Source organism: Aedes albopictus, unplaced genomic scaffold (genome assembly GCF_035046485.1).
Source record: "Aedes albopictus strain Foshan unplaced genomic scaffold, AalbF5 HiC_scaffold_376, whole genome shotgun sequence".
NCBI classification, from domain to species: domain Eukaryota; kingdom Metazoa; phylum Arthropoda; class Insecta; order Diptera; family Culicidae; genus Aedes; species Aedes albopictus.
The window spans coordinates 11,673-21,743 of NW_026917173.1; the positions used below are offsets into that span (position 1 = coordinate 11,673).

The 10,071-nt window shown below is 37.2% G+C and overlaps 1 long non-coding RNA gene across 1 annotated transcript; it reads right to left on the reverse strand.

Annotated features, from left to right (window-relative positions):
* Window positions 1-244: 244 nt before the first annotated feature.
* Window positions 245-9,180, reverse strand: LOC115254673 (uncharacterized). Its single transcript, XR_009995852.1, has 2 exons — window positions 8,920-9,180; window positions 245-591 (listed from the first exon to the last, which is right to left on the reverse strand). It is a non-coding gene; the product is annotated as an uncharacterized LOC115254673 (long non-coding RNA).
* Window positions 9,181-10,071: the final 891 nt, after the last annotated feature.

Consider the following 10,071-nt stretch of genomic DNA (forward strand, 5'->3'; position numbering starts at 1 on the left):
ATGTTGCACGATTTCCCTGCTGTTGTTTGTTTGATATAATTTTTACTTATTCCGCATTTGGGGGGACACTTTTCCTCTATTTCGGTGTCGGTGTGAGTTTTCACAAAATTTTACTGGGTGCCTGCTGGCCACTTCTCCCACATACACACACTTTCTCTCCCCCTTCTTCCACCTCCTTGAGCGCACAGAGCAGAGCAAGTCGGAGAATTTTCACACACAGAGCGCTCTATTTTTCCACACTGGCTGACTGCTGACTGCTACTGCTGCGTTTTTCTTCCTGGTCTGCTTCTTCCGTCCCGAAAGCCGTGGGCGCTCTCTAGCTCGGACACAGCTGGCCACTTTCCAAATCCATCAACCGACTGACCGACCACCGGACTCACAGCATTCCCCCGGGAAACTTTTCCTTTTTTGATAAAAACTCACTATTTTTTTCCTTCCTTGGGAGGTTTCTTTTCGGGGGAAAGAAAACTTTTTCAACACACACTTTTTCGCCTTTTTTCCTGCCTCCGCGAGAGAGCTCTTCCACTTCCACCGCCGCGCACTGCACAATCTCAAAAGAGGCAGCAAAGAAACCCCGTTTTTGCCTTCTTCCTATGATGGGACGAGACGAGAAGAAAATTTTTCTTCAGCACCCGAAAAAAAAAATCGGACACACCACCTTCTTGGTCACTTTTTGCACCGTTTTGCCACTCCCGGAGCGGTCCTCCGTAACAATCCGCGCGCTGCCGGTGGCCACTCGCTGGAGAATCTCCAGAGTTGTCCCGACGGATGAAAGTAACGGGAAAAAACTGACTGGTGGAAATGTATAGATAATCTTCACTTTTCTACTTCCCGACGAATAGGAAAAAAAAAACCGAGACGACGGACGGCACAACCAACCCGCTTGTGGTCTTCGATCGTTGTCGACGACGTCGTTTCCTTGCGCCTGCTGCTGCCACACTCAAGACTCAAGAGGAGCTACCTACTACAGCTAGACAGAGCCAGCCATGAGCCAGTAGCAAGAGACCGCGACCCAAGGAACGACCACAGTCACAAAAGCCTCGCCAGTTAGCTACGGCTAGCATATACGTCGCACAGTGGGACAAACTCGGGGAAAATGCGGCAAATTCGATATTTTTTGTGATAACACCACAAACTATTGTGTATGGCTGTTTGGTGTCTCAAGCTTCATTATTTTTCAGGTACATATTTGGATTTATGAAAATATAAACTTTCAAGGATGATCAAAACCGAATAAAGTAAATGGAAACATAGTACATAGTGATAAATGTCATGTTAATGTATTTGGAAAGTTTCATGAAATTTCGAGTGCAATAATCAAAGATCGCCTTGGTAATCGCTATGTATTCGCAGTATAATATTTAATAAGTGGTTTACGGTTTAGTTATTCATTATTTTCTTTGTTAATCTAGCATGCCAACAATAATAAAATGTGTGCATTTAATGCAAACATTATTCTCTACAAATTATCAAAATAATCGCTTTGATCGCTCCATATCATTCTTCACCATTCATTCATTCGCTTTCGATCTAAACGACGAAAGAAGAGCAATATGTAGATGAATAGATAATAATAAAGAAAGAAAACTTCATTTATTGTTTAAAAATTACTTCCAGGAAATCCTACATTTTAGGAAGATTCCAATGGGTAACTATATTTTTTGCAGAAGTTTTATTTATACACAAATATCGCCAAAAAACATCAGAAATTTTCACTTCCAGGGGACTCCATGGAGATTGCAATACTTCAAGAAGGTCCTACGCAAATGTGTCTAGGTTTCATATTTTCAAACATTTTCTCACGATTGCCATTCAGGAATGCTATTCAGGCCATGACACCAGAATTTTGTGTAATGAATTTTACCAGAAGTTTTATTGGTTTTTTTTTTGGAAAAATCATCTGCAATTAACACTCTTTGGTTTTTGTGTCTCGAAAGTTCATTCAGGAATTCTGGTACAAAATAATCTATGTGTTCTGTTAGGAGTCAGTTTTTGATTAACTGATGGTTATCGTCACCATTTAAAGTATTTTGATAAATACAGCCTAAACTTTAAAGTCGGAAATTTTTGTTCTTCAACTTTGTTGCAAAGTAACGTTGAAGCAATTCACGCAATTATTAATTTCCCAAATTTGTGCGGTAAAAATGTGTTCAGATATCTAAATTTGTTTAAAATCACTACACAAGTAAACGATACAAGTAATCAACACAATACAGGGTGGCCACTCAACTTGGTAAAATAAATTCCCGGTTATTTCCCGGTTCTTCAAAAACTTTTTCCCGGTTTTGTAGAAACTGGTTTATATGGTAAAATCGAAACACCGTCATTTTCAATTTTCTCACTTTTCTAAATTTGTTAAGTGATACAGAAAAACATTTAAGCGGAAAGTTCTAGTTATAGCATTTATAATAGAAAAAATCATTTGATAAAGGCTAAATTTTATAATGAAACTGAAATTTTCTTTAATCCTGAAAAAATGAAATATTGTTCAAGGAAATATTTTTGAAATTTTATACATATTTAATTCGCTTTATTGGAAGTTTAAAATAAAGTGATGATTTGATTTACATTTTACTGAGAAATAAAATTTGACTTTTTCCATCAATGCTCTACATTTACTTCAAGCTAATTTAAAAAAAACTATAATTGTGGAAGTTCCGTGTATAACTCTGAGAAAATATCCTTGTGAAGCTGGAAAAAAATCTTACTAATAGCCAGGTTATATCAACATTTTTGGTGGAGGAAAACTGGCTGAAATGCTGTTAGAATCTTATAGAAAATCCTACTAAAATTATGGTAGAAATTTGTAATGGAAATGCAAAGTGAAATAGTTGGAGAAAAATCATATCGCATTTTTGAATAGACTTCTCTAGGGTCCACTGAAGCAATCCCTCGAAAATCACTCGAGAATTTTTGGAAAAAATCTTGAACAAATTAGTAATGGTAATTCACGTAAATTGTTTGTAAACACTTTGAAATAACTATTGGATTCTTAATAATATTTTCTGTTAGAATAGATAGAATACGAATAAAATGCCTAGAAGGATTACTAAAGATTTTAAAAATCCGCGGGAAGATATTGTTAGAATTCCCAAATAAATTACTCCGGAAATTCTTGTAATAAATGCATGTAACTTTAAAGAACGTCTTTAGAAATTATTGGTAAAATTGCTCGATTGTCTTTGTTGAATTGTAGTTGGAAATGTTAGTTGAGGAATGTTTCAAGCAATTTCTGTGGAAATCAGTCGATGTATGTCTTGAGAAATCTCTGAAAAATTTGCGAAGAAAGCCTTGGTTAATCACCAAGAGAGATTCTAGGCTACCAGCAATAATCAATGTTATACTATTTCTGGGAAACATGTTCAGGTTTAAAAGAAAAAAAAAACATTAAAAAATTCTTGAAAACGATGGAATTTGGAAGATTTCTAGTATCATATAGATTTGGAAATGTAAAGAGTTCAATAATATATTATTTTTAGTGACAAAATTTATTCTGCAATGTCTGAGGTAGAACAATACACTGACTGCCTACCCAAGATATTTACTTGTCCTTACTACTCCTCGCACATCAAGAAATCAATATTTATAAAGTTTTTTAGATTAAAAATCCTTATCGTTCTAAAAGTGAAAGCCAATCTTTTGATTGACCTTCCTGTAGTTATGCAGTTTTCCACCAAACATTGATTGATTGATTGATTTATCTTTATTTGAGAGACTTTCAGCCCTTGGCTTTCCACCAAACAGTTGCTGAGTACAAAATGCGATTTTTTCAACGTGTTGTGCGATTATTCAAGGGTTAGGTTTCGAACTCCGTATCTAGTATCTAGGATCTAGTATTGATAGATCCTGTTCTAGAAAAATCACAATAATTTTATATAGATGCAATAATAATGATTATCCTGGACTTTCATTACCAAGGGAAGTGCATGTTCTAAGCAAATCCCCGGTATTCTCCCGGTTGTTTGCGATTCCCGGTTGGGTGGCCACCCTGACAATATAAAATTTTCGCTTCAAGCAATTTTATCGGAAGCAACTGCTAAGGCATAGAACAATCCAGGAAGTACATCTAGCTATTGCACCAGACATTTTATTACTTGATTTTATTATCAAACTTTTAGAATCAAATTTAAATATTATGTTATCATTTAAAAACCGAATTAGCGACATTTTTTCTTTTACTTCCGCTGCTTTTGCCTTACCTTAAACACAATGTCCGAAATGGGGCACTGTATTGTACACCTGGTACTCTATACAGCGCCCCACTTTCGACATTGTATTTAACGCAAGGCAAAAGCAGCGGAAGTAAAAGAAAAAAATGTCGCTAATTCGGTTTTGATCTGAAAGCAATATTTCATAAAACCAAAATAAATTCTGAGGAGTTGATAAAGCAGTATTTAAGACTGAGTTCGAGAACAATTAGTATGGAAAAGTATGGAAAGTTTTAGAAGGGTGAAAATATAATTTAACGTTAGTTAAGGCAAAGGATATGTGACTCGAAATTTCAATAAATTTCAAAATAATAAAAAAGCGAATACCGTGAGGTCGCCATTCAACACTCATGCTCCATTCTTCACCGCTCGTTTCATATCATTTGAATATAAATCATATGAAACGAGCGGTGAATGGCGACCTCGAAGTATCATCCTATATGTTCAGTCGTAGTGATTGCGAGGAAACTTTTTCTGATGTGTTGGTACAGAATTGCCAGTCGCGTCGCGAGGCAAACAATCATTGAAAACCAAAAAGTTAATTATTCGTTCGAAAGCTTAGTGATGCATCATGAAACCTTAAAGGAGTTGGTTATTATCCACGAGCCAGAGCTTTGTGTGACAATTGATGACATCGTTTTACAATAAGTCTGGATCCCTCGCTCAAGGACGCAACATCTGGTCGCTACTGTACAGTTGTTAATTCTACAACTGATGATCAGTATTCATCAAGTGTTCTTAATAATAATCTCTAGGCTTATTGGCGACCAAGCTAGGATAAGAATTCAATGACTTTCAAGTCAACCAATGAAATATCAGCTTGTGCCATAAAGCATTGTCTTGCTGGAAATAGCTTTTATCATCATTATAATCAAAGTTCTTCTCAAAGGTTTTCTCCTAGACATTGGGTATGATTTTGATATACCGTTTAGTCTTCAGCATGAAATCAGTGAATCAATATCTTTCAAGGCTCAAATGAGAATCGCATATGATCCAAAACTAAAAAAGCAATTTTCTCCAGAATAACGAAAAAGCGAATAAACCCAGCGTTTCCAATTGTCATAATTAACTAAACTAAATAAACAATCGGACATTTGACCAGGGCATATCATCGAAGAGCTTTTTGCGAGATCGATTGGTAAATCATTTACATTCGCCTTTTCAGGAACCAATCTTCGTTCTTTTGAAAAGAAAAAAAACGGTTCAAAAGAACGAGAACCGTTTGCCTATCTCCCAAAACCCAAGATATGTTTGACTACCATATCAGTGGAAATGTGCTAGATAGAGTTAATTACGTATTCCTATCTGGGAAATTATCTGGATACAATATGCCTTTCGATATGCATCGATCTGAAACTATTTTAACAGCGAATCGACAGTTGAGTTTTATATCTAAGATAGCCACAGTTTTCTCGGACCCGCACTGCTGGAAATCGTTGTACTGTGCTCTTGTGCACCCGAATTTGAAAAATGCTTAGATCGCGTTGCACCCAGAATTATTATAATTGTTACTGGCAGAATTGTCAAGAGTTGCGACTTCAAACGTCCCAAATATGTATCTGACAAGCAAAATGTTATATAAAGCTGTCCCAACTTTATGTATGCAGTAATCAGCCAAAATTTTGTCTCTGTACAGCATCGCCACGCAAATGCAAATTTAATTGGCAATCCTCTGGTCAGTCGTTACCGATAGTTTAAGAAACGCTATTCTAAAGACAGATTTCACTTCATGAATTCCACAAAGAATGCCGACAGTATTTCTCCTGGAACTGTTGAAAATGTCTCTATTGATTCGTCCACTAGAAAATCTTTAAAAACATGATTTTTCTATCAAGAATCCTGAGATCTTTCTAGAAAAGATTTATCAAAATCCTTCTGTAACTGAACAATTCTCAAAAAGTGTGAGCGAAATTATAAAAAACGGACTTTGAGGAACTCGGATATTCCTCAAAGTTTTTGCCTTTAAGTCCGATGAATATCTGTCAAAATCGACTCTGAGTTTGGCAAGAAATGTCTTCAATATTTTTTTTTTTTTTTTTTTTGGAGGTTTCTAGCGGCACGCCGACGGACGTAGAAACCTCTCCCATCACTGTGCGCACAAGCGTCTCGCGTTTGCGCGGACAACGACAGTTCACTAGGCCTTTGGATAGAATAGAGAACGTAATCCTTCAGAAGCAGTTCACCAGCCGTGCACGGAACATGTCGTCCAGTAAGACACTGTTGCGTACTGACTCAGAAGGTTACGGTAGAAGGTGTGAAAGATTCGGTATTGTCATATGGTCGATTTTGTATTTGTTTTTTTTTTTTGTCATGTCAAGGTTTAAAGAATGTTATTGTTCATATTTATGTTGTGCCCTGTAATTTTGTAATCTTTGGTGTGCCTATGATCTGTTAGATAGTCGATGTGTTTGTTATGTCCATTTTCGTTGATCCTCATTTTAGTATCGTTTTTATTATCTTTGAAAGTTGACTTTCGTCCACATCCCTAGCACTATCAGCATCGGTCCAAATAAGTCCATATTAAAGAAAAACTTTCATACACTCGTCGAAAAATGTAAAAATATCTAATTTGTCGTAAATAGTCTACGTTAGTCAAAGTCGAAGTAGTCAGTTTTTGTCGATTTCGTCTTGATCACACGTTAGCTTCGAATCTATAAGCAAGCACTGTTAAATGCTGCACTTCCCACTATTAGTTTCTTAGTTATTTATAGAGTTATTATAGAGAAAATTGAATCACGAAAGCACATCAAATGTTGAGAACTATGTATTAGCAAATTGAATACGCGAGATACTACTAATTATTTCATATTTGAATTAAATTTGTATTTGTATAGTGTATATGTAAAAATTAACCGAATAGTGGGAAGCCCAGGAAACAGTTCAAAGTCTACTGACTCAAAGAAGATTCCGAGACTCGTCACAAAACACAAAAAATTGCATTATGATTCACAACGACTCTCGAAACCTTCCCAGACTCAATCCACCGGAACTATTTTCTGGGTATAGAAACTACTAGGCCCCAGCAGGTCCCTCCTGTTTATCGAGCATTTCTGATAAATCAGCCATACTCCATCTGTAGCAGCCGGTTCGCAATGAACCGTTGGAGGCGCATTAAAGTGTTAAAGGTGATATTTTCATTACAAGAATTACAATTAACATCCTTCACTTTAATACCGTCGAACCCTGTGATCTTGGCCAGGGAGAAATGTCTTCAATATTTTTTAAAAGAAATTCACATTGGTCTTGTTTAAACACACTTTATATTAGTAACCACTAAAGTAATCAGCGACTCATCCCTTAGATCACTTTTAACTTGACTGATAGATAATGCTGAGGAGTGATTCTAAACTTTTGGTCGATGTCAGCAACAGTTCAGTTAATTAATACGTTTTTCTATCAAATTCAGTAGGAGATTGAAAACTACTAACAAATAGCCTTGGCAGTAAAAAACGACCTGCAGCCTGCAGTTCGATGTTTTGATTTATATTTCATAAAAATTTTGCAACTTGAGGTGCAGGTGAGTTTTCATATATTTACAGACAAATCTGTTACATCATTGCATTGTTAAGACCCATTTGATTTAATATCTTCTGAATGAGACCTATACTTTTGTAAACGTACAGTCAGGTCTTTTTTTACGCGGCCGCGTAAATGAAAACTCCATACAAAAACGTCTTATTTTTGATGCGCTGTATAGTGGATTAGGTTCACTATACAGCGCACTACTTCCGAAGTTAGGTCCGATGCTCGAATTTGGAGAAAAATCCAACTTCGCAAGTCGAAAACTCCGATTTTCAACTAAATTGAAAATATATCCCTGGTGATGTAAAGCACGAAAAAACTTATGAAAAGTCTTTTGATATAAAAACTATTTTAGTGAAATGGTCGTTAACATTGACCATGAATTTACTGAGATCAGTGAAAACGTTACGTCGTTTTGAAAAATTATGCTTGAATTTCTGTATTCAGTATTTATTGAGTTTAACGTTAGCCTATAGTTATAAACTTTTCATTAGGTCAAGGAAACAGTTTAAACTGTAAAAAAAATTACCCAATTTCTTTGAAATATTACTGTTTATCTGTTAAACTCTTACAAAGTTCGGTAGAAGTTGCAAGTTTTACCGATTTTTTCCTGTAGAACAAACTTACCGATTGAGATTTCGGTAAAACATATCTAAGTTAATAAACTTCCTTAACTTTCTTCAATTTTTTAGATTAATTCATTATGAAACTAAACTAGACCATTTTCGATCTGTGTACATATCCTATTAACCGCAAAATCAACAAAAACCTAACAAGTACCTAAAAACGACGAAAATCTTCGTCATACATCAGCCATCCTAGATAGTTTTGGTCGCACTTTAGTTCCGAATCCATCCCACTGTGCATCATCCCAAGCAGGAGTGCGCCAGAGAGAGACCGCTCGCTAACTGTACCTTCTGCACACCGACACACCACCCAGCACCGCGCGCACGCAAGAACGGGAGAGAGCGTATTTTGAGGCCACCAACACCGCGCGCGCACGCACACAATCACACCACACACCTTCTTTCGCGATGGTTGGTTGCTTCTTTTCGCTGTTCTTCTCTTCAGCTTCAACCAAACCCGACGACGACGGCCAACCGAGAAGGAAATTCGCCCAAAAATGGTCTCGTTTTGCACCGAAACCGAACTTCCCACACCCAACCGGACACTTTTCACCCAAATCAACCTTGTCGGAACCTCGCTAGTCGCAGTTGAAGCACTTTGCACTCGGAATACTCAGCAGATTCAGCAGCCACAACTCCAACGCGACACACAACACACGGAAAACTCTTCTGGCTGGCTAGCAGCTAGCTGGCTCGTTGCTGGTTCTTTTTCGCTGCTGCGAGGACTCCACTCCGCACTCCGAACCGAACACGGGAGGAAAAGTGCAAGAAAACTTCTCACGCACACATTCACCGAATCGCTGTCCGACGAGAAAGTGGGAGAGGAACAGAGCGAAAACAACGGGTTCTCGCGGGCGAAACTGCTGGAAAAGTGCAAGAATACAGTAACTGTCAAAGTTGACAGATTTGAGTTCAATCGATGGTACTGAAGCTCGCTGGGCTTATAGGTACCCAGCGAATTCGATTGCAATCGTTTGAAGTGCGGCGAATTGCAGATTCACCCATTGGTGTTCGTGCACACGCAAAGAAAAATGCTACCCGGAACTACAAATCAACCCAAATTGGCTTCTTTAGTGGTGTTGAGATAATTCCATATTCTGAATCTGCATGCCAAACTGAGCCGAAATTCAAATTTTCATCAATTTTGGTGCCCGGGAACCTATTTAAAAATCAATTTGAAATTTGTATGGGAGCGATTTGTCGAATCACCCCTCGTCGCATTTTGTACTGAGCGGAGCTGTCAGGCAATTGCCCAGCTGTCAAAAGGTGATTTCAAAAAATCTCTTTGAAATTGATTTCAGATACCAAAATAAAGTTCTAAAAATCTGAAAAAAATCATAGCGGCTCAGAAAAAGGTGCTCTTTCGTTTAAAAAAAGAAAATCATTGAATTTTTCTTAATTTAAAAACCCAATTTAAGTAGTTGGACGCAATCTCGGTCTTTCATGTAATGGATCAATGAAGCAAACTTTTCTTTCGTTCGCCGCATGTGAACAAAGGCGCCACCGTATATGAACATTAGGGCGATTCACTTAACAGCGTAAACTGATTAAACTTCGCGATCACCAATGCAATATTTGATTATTTGATTCGCAACATCATGAAACATTTCAAATAAATAAAGTAGAAATTCATGGCTTACGCAGCAATTTAATCTGTTTAGTGGGTTTACCCGCATTAACATTGTGCCAGCACTAGCAGTGGACTTATTTGAGTT